The 14490-nt window shown below is 41.4% G+C and overlaps 2 long non-coding RNA genes across 2 annotated transcripts in view; one reads left to right on the top strand and one right to left on the bottom strand.

The window, feature by feature from the left end:
- LOC126094901 (uncharacterized) overlaps nucleotides 1–14490 on the bottom strand; it is a 43943-nt gene that overhangs the window by 17512 nt on the left and 11941 nt on the right. The gene's annotated exons all lie outside the window — the stretch shown is intronic.
- Nucleotides 6284–7466, top strand: LOC126094897 (uncharacterized). Its single transcript, XR_007521890.1, has 2 exons — nucleotides 6284–6382; nucleotides 6840–7466. It is a non-coding gene; the product is annotated as an uncharacterized LOC126094897 (long non-coding RNA).

The following is a 14490-nucleotide window of genomic DNA, read 5'->3' as shown; positions in this document are numbered from 1 at the left end:
TGTCGCCAGTGGTCGGCGGAAGGTGCACGTGCCCGTCGACCTGGGACCGGACCGCAGCGACGCACGGATGCACGCCAAGACCGTAGGATCCTACGCAGTGCCGTAGGGGACCGCACCGCCACTTCCCAGCAAATTAGGGACACTGTTGCTCCTGGGGTATCGGCGAGGACCATTCGCAACCGTCTCCATGAAGCTGGGCTACGGTCCCGCACACCGTTAGGCCGTCTTCCGCTCACGCCCCAACATCGTGCAGCCCGCCTCCAGTGGTGTCGCGACAGGCGTGAATGGAGGGACGAATGGAGACGTGTCGTCTTCAGCGATGAGAGTCGCTTCTGCCTTGGTGCCAATGATGGTCGTATGCGTGTTTGGCGCCGTGCAGGTGAGCGCCACAATCAGGACTGCATACGACTGAGGCACACAGGGCCAACACCCGGCATCATGGTGTGGGGAGCGATCTCCTACACTGGCCGTACACCACTGGTGATCGTCGAGGGGACACTGAATAGTGCACGGTACATCCAAACCGTCATCGAACCCATCGTTCTACCATTCCTAGACCGGCAACGGAACTTGCTGTTCCAACAGGACAATGCACGTCCGCATGTATCCCGTGGCACCCAACGTGCTCTAGAAGGTGTAAGTCAACTACCCTGGCCAGCAAGATCTCCGGAACTGTCCCCCATTAAGCATGTTTGGGACTGGATGAAGCGTCGTCTCACGCGGTCTGCACGTCCAGCACGAACGCTGGTCCAACTGAGGCGCCAGGTGGAAATGGCATGGCAAGCCGTTCCACAGGACTACATCCAGCATCTCTACGATCGTCTCCATGGGGGAATGGCAGCCTGCATTGCTGCGAAAGGTGGATATACACTGTACTAGTGCCGACATTATTCATGCTCTGTTGCCTGTGTCTATGTGCCTGTGGTTCTGTCAGTGTGATTATGTGATGTATCTGACCCCAGGAATGTGTCAATAAAGTTTCTTCTTCCTGGGACAATGAATTCACGGCGTTCTTATTTCAATTTCCAGGAGTGTATAAACACTTCTAATCAAGGTGTATACATTGAGTAAGTTGTATTTAAAACAGATCTCTTTATTCCACATAAATCTGCTTTCGTGATTTCATTGTTCGAAACATATGTGCATGTTGTAAATCTTCAGGCTTTCCCAGCGATCTAATGACATCATGGGATATGTGCATGTTGTTTTGCGCGTATCTGAAATTTTTATCTATGAGTGGAGCACAGTCACACGTCTGTGGTAAACTGTCTCTGTATCGACTTCGATAAATTTTATCATTGTGTATCAACACAGCTAAGTGTCGGGAAAACGACGTGTATTAATACGCTACGACAAACATTTACTTAGTGTGGCTCTCTTGTATCGGTGTTGTATAGCATACATTATACACTGACGGAGACATTGTCTTCTTCACAGTTTCCACTGCTCTTCCTGGGTAAAAACGAAGTAGAGCCAGATAAGAAGACAGCCCTATACGAAGCCCTGAGACTCCTTGAGAAGTACCTGGAGCCGACGGGCTGGGTGGCTGGAGACGGCGCCACCATCGCCTGCGCCGCCACGGCTTACAGCATTCTGGTGAGTTCACACAGCGCCTCTGCATCCAGATCCACTCCTTCACGAGAGAAGTGCCACAAATCGCCATGTTTCCGCGGCTATGGATCTCGTTATTCTTAAATTTTACCAGGCTTCCCAAAAGAAGAGTGAGTAGTGAAAACCGTCTACAATACACTGGCTGAAGAAAAGGAGAGAAAGGAGCACCCAGAAACAATGGAGGAAACGAAACTAAATTTCACGGGTTCAGAGGGTAAGTGATATTATTTCAGGAATTGCAATGTCGAGTCAAATTCACAGAGAACTTGGAAATATGAGACTAGTAATCGGACTGCAAACGCTGTGGCATGGATGCATCCACTGGTTTGGCGGGGAAGGGTGAAATGAAGCTGTTTTGTCTTCTGACGCTATTTGGCACACAACTGTTGTAGCTGGACCTTGATACTGACACTGGGTCATAACTGACATCCGAGGCGGGGTCAAACATGTCCTATCAGAAACAGATCTGAGTATTCTACTGTCCATGGGAGTACCTCAACATTGCACCGACAGTTCATATGTGGACGAGCAGTGTACTGACGGAAAAATAAGAGGTAACACATTATGACCGCCACGTAACGTTCTGTCATCAGATTTAACTCAATCACTGCCAGCCCTGACCTAAAGTCATACTACACTCCTGGAAATTGAAATAAGAACACCGTTAATTCATTGTCCCAGGAAGGGGAAACTTTATTGACACATTCCTGGGGTCAGATACATCACATGATCACACTGACAGAACCACAGGCACATAGACACAGGCAACAGAGCATGCACAATGTCGGCACTAGTACAGTGTATATCCACCTCTCGCAGCAATGCGGCCTGCTATTCTCCCATGGAGACGATCGTAGAGATGCTGGATGTAGTCCTGTGGAACGGCTTGCCATGCCATTTCCACCTGGCGCCTCAGTTGGACCAGCGTTCGTGCTGGACGTGCAGACCGCGTGAGACGACGCTTCATCCAGTGCCAAACATGCTCAATGGGGGACAGATCCGGAGATCTTGCTGGCCAGGGTAGTTGACTTACACCTTCTAGAGCACGTTGGGTGGCACGGGATACATGCGGACGTGCATTGTCCTGTTGGAACAGCAAGTTCCCTTGCCGGTCTAGGAATGGTAGAACATTGGGTTCGATGACGGTTTGGATGTACCGTGCACTATCCAGTGTCCCCTCGACGATCACCAGTGGTGTACGGCCAGTGTAGGAGATCGCTCCCCACACCATGATGCCGGGTATTGGCCCTGTGTGCCTCGGTCGTATGCAATCCTGATTGTGGCGCTCACCTGCACGGCGCCAAACACGCATACGACCATCATTGGCACCAGGGCAGAAGCGACTCTCATCGTTGAAGACGACACGTCTCCATTCGTCCCTCCATTCACGCCTGTCGCGACACCACTGGAGGCGGGCTGCACGATGTTGGGGCGTGAGCGGAAGACGGCCTAACGGTGTGCGGGACCGTAGCCCAGCTTCATGGAGATGGTTGCGAATGGTCCTCGCTGATACCCCAGGAGCAACAGTGTCCCTAATTTGCTGGGAAGTGGCGGTGCGGTCCCCTACGGCACTGCGTAGGATCCTACGGTCTTGGCGTGCATCCGTGCGTCGCTGCGGTCCGGTCCCAGGTCGACGGGCACGTGCACCTTCCGCCGACCACTGGCGACAACATTGATGTACTGTGGAGACCTCACGCCCCATGCGTTGAGCAATTCGGTGGTACGTCCACCCGGCCTTCCGCATGCCCACTATACGCCCTCGCTCAAAGTCTGTCAACTGCACATACGGTTCACGTACACGCTGTCGCGGCATGCTACCAGTGTTAAAGACTGCGATGGAGCTCCGTATGCCACGGCAAACTGGCTGACACTGACGGCGGCGGTGCACAAATGCTGCGCAGCTAGCGCCATTCGACGGCCAACACCACGGTTCCTGGTGTGTCCGCCATGCCGTGCGTGTGATCATTGCTTGTACAGACCTCTCGCAGTGTCCGGAGCAAGTATGGTGGGTCTGACACACCGGTGTCATTGTGTTCTTTTTTCCATTTCCAGGGGTGTAACTTTGCCTCTTCATGAATATAGAATGGCAAGTCATTAATATATATTAAGAACAACAAAGGACCCAAGACTGACCCTTGTGGAACCCCATTCTTGATAGTTCCCCAGTTTGAGGAATGTGCTGATCTTTGCATATTATGAGAACTACTTATTTCAACTTTCTGCACTCTTCCAGTTAGGTACGAATTAAACCATTTGTGCACTGTCCCACTCATGCCACAATACTTGAGCTTATCTAGCAGTATTTCGTGATTTACACAATCAAAAGCCTTTGAGAGATCACAAAAAATCCCAATGGGTGGTGTTCGGTTATTCAGATCATTCAAAATTTGATTGGTGAAAGCATATATGGCATTTTCTGTTGAAAAACCTTTCTGGAAACCAAACTGACATTTTGTTAGTACTTCATTGTTACAGATATGTGAAGCTACTCTTGAATACATTACTTTCTCAAAAATTTTGGATAAAGCTGTTAGAAGGGAGATTGGACGGTAATTGTTGACATCGGATCTATCCCCTTTTTATGCAAAGGTATAACGATAGAATATTTCAGTCCACCAGGGAAAATGCCCTGTTCCAGAAGGCTATTACACAGGTGGCTGAGAACCTTACTTATCTATTGAAAACAAGCTTTTAGTATTTTGCTGGAAATGCCATCAATTCCATGTGAGTATTTGCTTTTAAGCAAGTTTATTATTTTCCTAATTTCAGAGGGAGAAGTGGGTGAGATTTCAATTGTATCAAATTGCATAGGTGTGGCCTCTTCCATTAAAAGCCTAGCATCTTCTAATGAACACTTGGATCCTACTATATCCACAACATTTAGAAAATGATTATTAAAAATATTTTCAACTTCTGACTTTTTGTTCGTAAAATTTTCATTCAATTTGATGGTAATACTGTCTTCCTGTGCTCTTGGTTGACAAGTTTCTCTTTTAATAATATTCCAAATTGTTTGAATTTTACTATCAGAGTTGCTGATTTCAGACATGATACACATACTTCTGGATTTTTTAATAACTTTTCTTAATATAACACAGTAGTTTTTATAATGTTTGATGGTTTCTGGGTCACACTCTCCGCTACAGTCTGGAAACGAGCGACCGCTACGGTCGAAGGATCGAATCCTGCCTCGGGCGTGGATGTGTGTGATGTCCTCAGGTTAGTTAGGTTTAAGTAGTTCTAAGTTCTAGGGAACTGATGACCTCAGGTGTTAAGTCCCATAGCGCTCAGAGCCATTTGAACTAGACTTGGCCACTGTTTCTATGTTTCGATACAGTGTATCGATACATGGAACTGTTTCAGTGTTTCGGAACGGTTGTCGTTCACTGCTTCGAAACAGTGGTGTTTCATTCCGCCCCCGTCTCAGACCAGATTCGATCTCAAGCCAGACACGGAAACTGTATCGTTGTTTCAAAATAAGGCTGTATCAGTCCACCTGTGCCTGGAATGGACTAATTGTATCGAAACAGTGATGTTTCATTCCACTCTGTGTCGGACGAGATTCGGGCTCGGCACAGGTACCGAAACACAACATACCACTTCATGAACCTCTTTCAAGAGTGTCGAAATCTTTTTGACAAACAATAGCATGAAGCTTAAGATATCCGAAAATAAGGCTTCGTTTCTAGCTGACTGTCCTGTTTCGAAATGGCGTAACATCTGCTTTATAAACACTAACCAAACAATAAAACAACACATACTATTCACATTCAAAATAATAAATATGTGAAAATCATTCAGTTAAATTACACTTTTTTTATAACATACGCTTCTCTGTTCATGTACAGTAATCATATTAAGAAACGCAAGTAAGCCTACAACATTTTGAATAAAAAAAGGCGTAGAGTGACAGTTATTAGACATATACATATATTTGATGTAGGTATAATTGCAAGCAATCTGTTTGACAAATCACTGATAGTGTAATGGTGTACGGGAAGGGCTGGGAAGCATGGTGAATTTATAGTAACGTTTCGAAACACCTTGAAAGACAAAAAAATTTCTGTTATATTTTGTTATTTATTCGAATTATTTGGCGTTATTTGTGAGTCTATAGTCACTGTGCCTATTATCCACAATGATTCCCTTTGTGTAGATGGAAATTAGCAGGATGGGTATAGTACCCATACTAACGGAATGTGTGTTTCTGCAGTTTGCTCCCACCTCCAGTTCCGTTCGTGGTGGTTCTTCTGTCTTCAGCTATGGCTGTCCTCAGCCAACTGAAAAGTATGAAAGTCACGCGACACAAAAGCAGCGCATTTGCTGCAGGAAATACGAAACTGCCAAGACGCCTAAGTGATAGTTTCATACTTTCTGCGACATGATTAGCGCTCTCGCACCTCATTTGTGTTTATATGGACATACTTACACAGTAGACATTCAAGATGATAAAATGTGTAGCTTTATTAGAATACAAAACACAAACTGTTTCACTGTTTCGAAACAACGTGTCGGAACATTACATTGTACTGTTTCATTTGTTTCGAAACAATTACGTGTTTCAGTTTGCCCATCTCTAATTTGAACCATTTTTTGAAGGACGACATTTCAAAGTTCACGGCGTCAAAGAGAAGCAATACATTAGACAAACGATAAACCACAGACGGAAGCTCATCAGAGACGTAACTTTGTACAGGGAAATGTCAAGTGGGTGTGTCCAAGCTGCTGCGAAGTAACAGGACGTAGTATTTGCAAACGAACAGGAGAAAACGTGAGTAAATACTATCAAAATGCAAAACAGAACCCATGAATATACAAACCACTCGAAATAGTTCTCTTTACCAAAGCTTCAAAAAATCGTTGTCGATGTCCACAGGTCCAGATCAATTACACGAAATCGCGTTTGATATATAAAACAAACTTGTCACAGCTAAGAACTTGGAAAATACGATAGCGGCAAGGACAGAAACGAACATATGCCATTAATTTCACCAAAATATACAAATTAAAGATCGGATGATAAAATTAATGCAGACGGTTTTCTAACATGCCTCATGTATGCAGATGTCTTGTGTTCTGATTTAGACTTGTGGCTTATTTTGCTGTGCAGGCACATGACACACTCAGTGTAAAATAAAATCTAAAGTGCACATATGATTTAAATGACAACGTAATCAGATGCATCATATTCCATAACCTAAAAAGCTCTTGTATGTATGTATTTTCAGGAAAATAATAATATACCCACTGAGGATGCTACAACTGAGGTGAACCATGTTTGGGTGATGAAGTAAAACAATAATTTGTGTGCTTACAAAAAGGTGGACTCATCCTTAATTCATTAACATTTTTCTGCAAAACACTGGAACTGAGTCCAAACTCAAATAGGCCAATGATGTAAATAGACTGTTGTATTATAGAAACTGAAACTCTCAGGAATACCTGCAATACTACCTTTACGACATACTTCTCCAGTTGGCCAACTCTTATTAAAGTTGCTGGGCATATAACTGATGAACTGCAAGAGGAAATTACCAACACATGAAGACTTCAAAGGATGGTCTATGGACAAGTATTCCACAGGGGATACTCAGGATCCACTATTTTATGTCTATTAATAATCTTGTGTTACATATATATTTATTGTAAATGGTGTCGAAATAGCGGTAAGAAAATGTGTCGAGTAGCAAGTATAGACTGTTGGGTCAGGAGAACTAAGAAAACTGAATCCCTTTCTCCAAAACCAGATTTCACACAATTATGCCCAAAGTGATACAATGTAGTGGTAAAATATTGACATATTTTGTGAAAATATGTATAACACTGTTGAAAATAAAGAATGATAGCAGTCATAATTTTGTGAGATGTGGTCAGAGGTAAAAATGTAAAATGAGTGTTATGTTGTATATTTCTGTTGACAATGAAGAGAGATGCCAGCCTTAACATTGTGAGTTGTAGTCACATGAAAATTTAAAGAGAATGTAAATGAATGGACATAATAATCCATTGGCACTACTGATGAGATGACAAGAAAAATTTTATAGTCTATGAGGTCAGTGTCTATAATATTTTTACAAGGAGATGGGAGGTGTCACAGAATCCAATATTAAGACAAGAAATATCACATTAAGTGTACTTTGTATCTAAGAGCTGTCCTGGGAAGACAGCAGAAGCATTTGTGCAATGCATTTGTGCAATCATTTGCTCAAGCACAATCAGTATGGGACTGGCTCTCATTGGCCCTAAGTTTCCTTGAGAATTACACTGAGTTCTGTCTTGGAGCATCCTTTTAGCTTGTTGGTTCTTTACAGGTTTGAGTCCTGCAACAGCCCGCATGAAAGTCGCTCTTCAGTTGCATCAATCGAGGTAGGCCTTTGTCAGTCAAACATGTAATCCTTACTCCCTCTCATTATTTCTTTATGTCTGTCCATCCTGTCTTATGGCATTGTTTTGCACAAAAAGGAGTATAGCATTGAAGATAATACATGAGAAATAATTTACTGATATACTGTTTTTGTGTGTGTGTGTGTGTGTGTGTGTGTGTGTGTGTGTGTGTTTGTTTTGCTGCTGTTGATCATGGTAAGAAGCTGTGTTGGGTTCCAACTGACAAATCATCTCTCTGCTCTTATGCCCCTGCATTAGCCAACATGCATATGAAACGTCACGGTTGCAGAGTTAAGTGCAGTACAGTACTAAGCATTCCTACGGTGGGGTGAAAGCCCCATAGCTATAGTAGTATTAAGTATTTGAATGTTGTTAATTTTATCACTTTAATACACATGTATCTTAAAGTACATGCTGTTCCAAGTCACATTTCATGGCCACTGTTACAAGGAGTGGAGACATTATTTCATTTTTGCAATAATGTCAAGAATAAAACAAAGCTCCTAAAATGTGAATACATGTTAGCAGCTATATGTGACAGTGGATGAAGGACACCATTCGTCGGTATTACCAGGTAACTTCTATGTTAAATGTTATTTGGCGCCGGCCGGGGTGGCCAAGCAGTTTTGGGCACTACAGTCTGGAACCGCGCAGTCGCTACGGTTGCATGTTTGAATCCTGCCTCGGGCATGGATGCGTGTGATGTCCTTAGGTTAGTTAGGTTTAGGTAGTTCTAAGTTCTAGGGGACTGATGACCTTAGAAGTTAAGTCGCATGGTACTCAGAGCCATTTGAACCATTTGCTAATTGGCAGTGGGAACAATCATGGGTGTTAAATCATCAGCTGATTAAAAGACAGGGCTATTCAAAATCAAGAAACAGATTTCAGACATTTATATCTTCCAAATTACAAACGGTAGCAACATAATTCCAATGTTTCTGGACATACAACAGTTTAAATTTTGAATTCTAGAACTAGACTTGCATCAAAACTGTTTATTTCCTCAACATGAAGGTGATTCAAATGACTTCATCTTCATGCAAGATGGTACCCCGGCTCATTTCTCTAAGTACATCCAATGTTATCTCAATGACACCATTCCATGTGTTGGACTGGAAGAAGAGGAGCAGAAGATGAACATCACCTGTGACCTCCCAGGTCTCCAGATCTGACTTCTATGTCTGAGGTTATGTAAAAGACCAAAAGACCACTTTTTATCCATCCCCCCCCCCCCCCTTTTGTCTGACACCCTTGAAAGTCTGTGACATCGCATTGTTGAAGCTGTGAATTTGATAACAAGATACGAGCTGCTTTGTGTGTGGCAGGCAGTGGGCCACCATTTTGATATTTGTCGTGTAACACATGGTGCTCACATTGAATACATAAAAATTTGAATTTTCTCTTTCCAGGAACGTTGGAGTCATGTTCCTATATTTCGTAGTTTTAAATCTCTTCCATCTTTTTGAATAAACGTGTAAAATTGTTATTTTATTCATTAAAAACATTAAAGTAACTCACACAAGAAATTTGATGCAAGATCCTTTTTTTCGACAGAAACAGAAGAACTAGAATAACACCAATGACTTTCTAGGTAATGTTGAAACATTGTTAAGATATAATACTATTAATCTCACAAATACTTTCATATTCCCTACTTTTTAGGTCAGCTACACTTTCCCAAAATTTTTCCAATAGAACAATGCTGAGCATTTGCCTTTCCTACTGCCAGTCTGGTACGCCCATTCCATTTCTTATTACTTTGCAATGTTATGCCTAGATATTTGAGTGATGTGATTATGTCAAGAAGCACACTACTAATGGTGTATTTGAATGTTGCAGTATTGCTTTTCCTAGTCACCTGTATTAACCTACATTTTTCTGCCCTTATAGCAAGTTGCCCCCCAGAAATTCTGTGCAGGTCATATTGTCTGCTCCTATAGTCACACAATGACAACACTTTCCCATAGAGCAAAACATCATCAGGTAATGGCAGTAAATTGCTGTGCAGCCTGTCAGTCAGATCATTTATGTGAATATAGAGTAACAGTGGTCCTATCACACTTCCGTGTGGCACTTGTGGTAATACACTTGTGTCTGATGAACACCCACTGTCAATGACAACACTCTGGCATCTATTTTCTGAGAAGTCTTCAAACCACTTACATGTCCAGGAACCTTATCCACATGCTCTGACCTTTGTCAGCAGTGTGCAGTGGACACTTTCTGGAAAGTTAGGAATATGGAATCTGCCTGTTGTCCTCCACCAATGATTTATAGGCTATTGTGAAAAAAATGTGAGCTGGGTTTGGCTTGAGTGATGCTTTCTAAATATGTACTGATTTGTGGTTACAAGCTTTTCTATTTTAAAGAAATTTATTATATTTATTTTAAATAAATTTATTATATTCAGACTCAGAATGTGTTCAAAACTTCTGCAGAAAACAATTGTTATGGATATTAGACGATAATTATAACATACTGACAAATTTTACCAACAGAATAACAATATAAAAATATGTATTTTTTTAAGAATTCAGTACCATGTCATGGGAATATTCACATGACAAGGGAACTATTAGAACTTACCAATGATGTGTTTTTCTTTCTACCACACTATTGTAACTGAACTTGTAAGTTTTTGAATACTGGTACTATTCTGCTTCATGACACAACATACACCATTAAAAAATTAAATTATCAATACAATCAAACACGCAAACAAAATAGTAGCACTAAAATAATAGTGAACAATAAATGCAAGTCTTTTTCGTCTGCAGAAAAGTGTTATTACACATGAAGTTACCTCATAATTGTTACAGTCATAAATATATTTGTATTTGATTGTTTAATGAGGAAGGTCAATAGCAGTTACTGATGAGAAAAGCATCTCTCTGTGTAATTTTCAGTTTTTTCTGGTACAATTTATGATTGAGAGTAAATGTTCTGTGTAAAACTACTGTCTGCAAACTACTGTTAGTCTGGAAACTATTCTGCTTAACAGGTTACGGGTCCAGTTTCAGTGAACTGTTGTTGGCAAATCTTCTAAACTGTATTTAGTACAGTTAAGTGTTAAAAAGAAAAATTTTAAGCATGCTAAAAAATACAGTTGCAAGTTGATGTTAAAGTGTCGACAAATGAGTTTAGAGCACTGTCAGTTGAATTTTGAGGTTAGAAACATTAACAGCTGAGTTTTGCGTTAAAAGATTTGCATTCAGAAAGTAACCTGTGATCATATAGTGTACACTTAGATCAAGGTCTGCAGAAATGGGTACGTTGCTTTATAAGGTACATAAATCATTACTCCAAGAATTTGACTGATGTGGCTGGAAAAGGAAGATATTCAAGTACCACGAAGGTGTTTCGAATGTCATAGACAAAACATTACTGAAGCTCCAGCCACTCAAAGAAGGTGCTGCAGAAATACAAATCAAAAAGCTCAAGGAACTGTTTGATTTGTTTCCAAAGGCAAACATTTGTACAGTGTATATGACAACAAGTGCTTTTGTTTATGAAGTGTATCAGTGGTAATGAAAAGGGTAACAGCTAGTGATACATGAGCTGCCTTAAAGCAGCAAATTGATGCCACATTCAAGGATCAGTTGTTTAAAATTTGTACAGTCATTTTCACCATTAGTTGGAGATTGGCTGGTGGTTCAGATGCACTCTACACCAATCCCTTCTTTTGGTCAAATTGTGCCACAAATTTCTTTTTCCCCATTTTGATTCAGTACCTCATTAGTTACTTGATCTATTCACCTAGTGTCCAGCATCCTTCTGTAACAACTTATTTCAAAAGCTTCTGTTCTTTCCTTGTTTGAAATGTTTATCATCTATATTTCGCTTCCACACAACTCTATACTCTAGACAAATATCTTCAGAAAATGCTTCATACCACTTAAGTTTATGTTGGATATTAACAAATTTCTCTTTCTCAGAAATGCTTTTCTTCCTATTGCCAGTTTGCATTTTGCATCTTCCATACTTATGCAGTCATGAATTATTTTTCTGCCCAAATAGCAAAACTCACCAACTACTTTTAATGCATAATCTCCTAATCTAATTTCTTCAGCATTACCTGATATAATTGGACTGCATGCCATTACACTTATTTTGCTACTGTTGATATTAATGTTATAACCTCTTTCCAAATCACTGTCTATTCCATTCAACTGCTCCTCTATTTCCTTTGCTGTCTTTACAGTGTTGTTAGCAGGCCTCAAAAAGTTTTTATTTCTTCTCCTTGAAGTTTAATGTGTTGTGTGAATGCCTCCTTGGTTTCCTGTACAGCTTGCTTGATGTACATATTGAAAAAACATTGGGGAGAGGTTAACACTTTCTCACTACTATCTCAGCTACTACTTTTCTTTGATGCCCTTCAACATTTATAACTACAGTCTGATGTCAATATTAGTTGTAGATAACCAACTGCTCCCTGTATTTCACTTCTGCTGCCTTACAACACAGTATGATTCCTGTATTTATATTCCAGTCAACATTGTCAAAAGCTTTCTCTAAATATACGAATGTATTAACCTAAAATTGATGATACCGTATTTACTGCCCTGTATGTTCCTGCATTTCCCTGGAACCCAAACTGATTAATTTCCACCATATTTCATGATTCTGTAAATAATTTGTGTACTTATTTAGCAGCCATGGTTTAATAATACTAGTTCAGTAATATACTAGTTCAATAATATTCACACCGATCAGCAACTACTTTCTTTGGGATTTGAATGATTACAATATTCTTAAAGTCCAGCAGTAACAGTAATTTGTCTATCTCTTATATCTTGGTGTACCAGGTAGAATGAGTTTTGTCATGACTGTGTAATATCTCTTTATATTCGATGAATTATTCTGATACAATTCTACCCTTGAATGACGTTTACTAATTTTCTATCTTCATACTTGCAGAATCCATGCGCAAAGTAGTTTCAGACAATAGCTATGCCATGAGCGCATAATTATTCTTTGTAGAACTCTCTGGTGGTTGTTAGAAAAAAGCTTCCGAGATTGTCTTTGTGCCGATTTGCCTGAGCATTGTTTGAAGAATTGTAATCTGAATACTGAGATTTATGACAAAAGATAACTGATACGAAATTGTACGATTAAAAGGATATATAGAAAGAAACATTCCACATGGGAAAAATATATTAAAAACAAAGATTCCATGACTTACCAAACGGGAAAGCGCTGGTAGATGGGTACAATAAAAAACACACAAAATTTCGAGCTATCGCAACCCCCGGTTGCTTCATCAGGAAAGAGGGAAGGATGAAAGGATGCGGGTTTTAAGGGAGAGGGTAAGGACTCATTCCAATCCCGGGAGCGGAAAGACTTACTTTAGGGGGAAAAAAGGACAGGTATACGCGCGCGCGCACACCCACGCACACACACACACACACACACACACACACACACACACACACACCTATACCTATTCACCGGAGATATGTGTGTGTCTGCGAGTGTATACATACACAGGTGCATCATGAACTGCTGAAACAAATACTTAGGTATACTAAAATGACAAAATTATGAAAAGCAAAGATTGCTACTCACCATTTAGCAGGGCAGGAGTGGAGGACGGTAAAGTGCTGCTTATGGGAGCATACATGGACAAGGTAGAGAGAGGGAAGGACGGCTAGGTGAAATCAGGAGGTTAGAAAGAGGGTAGGGTTAACGAGAGAAGTAAAAAGATTGTCATTGCGTTGGTGGTACCACACGGTATCCCGCTTGTCACTATTGATGCCACATCCGTTTACACCAATATTCCTAATGCCCTTTGCCTTGCCACTATTGAGCTCTGTTTCGCAATGCCCAATGGATTTCACGCCTACAACCTACTTCCTAGTCACAATGACCAACTATATCCTAACCCACAATTACTTCCCCGTTGAAGGCATCACCAGCAAATAAATACAGGGTATGGCAATGGGCACCCGCATAGCAGCATTTTATGTCAACATACTCATGGGCCATGTGGAGGAATCCTTTCTAACCACCTAGAATACGAAAAACCTTACCTTGTTCACACTCATTTATGACATCTTTGCAATCTGGATCGTGTTGTGAGGGTGCTGTGCCCTATCCACAATCCTCCGGAACCTCAACAGCTCCTCTTGCACTCACTTCATCTGGTCCTCCTTAACCCAACAGGGCACCTTCCTTGATATTGACCTCCACTCAAAGATGGCTATGTCTGTACCTCCATCCATATCAACTCTTCCAACCACCAGAAATACCTCCACTTCAACAGCTACCACCCATTTCATACAGCCTAGTCACCCATAGCTACTGCATCTGTAATGATGAGCAGTTCCACTTGAAATATACCATGGGTCTCGCTGATGTCTACACAGACTGTAATTACATTCCCACCTTCATACACAAATAGATCTCCCATGCCTTATCTCTCCATGTACTGAAGTCCCACCATATTACCACAGAGGAGTATTCCACTTGTGACTCAGTACCGCCCAGGACTGGAGC

The sequence above is a fragment of the Schistocerca cancellata genome, chromosome 8, assembly GCF_023864275.1.
Source record: "Schistocerca cancellata isolate TAMUIC-IGC-003103 chromosome 8, iqSchCanc2.1, whole genome shotgun sequence".
NCBI lineage: Eukaryota > Metazoa > Arthropoda > Insecta > Orthoptera > Acrididae > Schistocerca > Schistocerca cancellata.
Note: the sequence above shows the minus strand (reverse complement) of the source record. Positions and strands in the feature narration are given on the sequence as shown.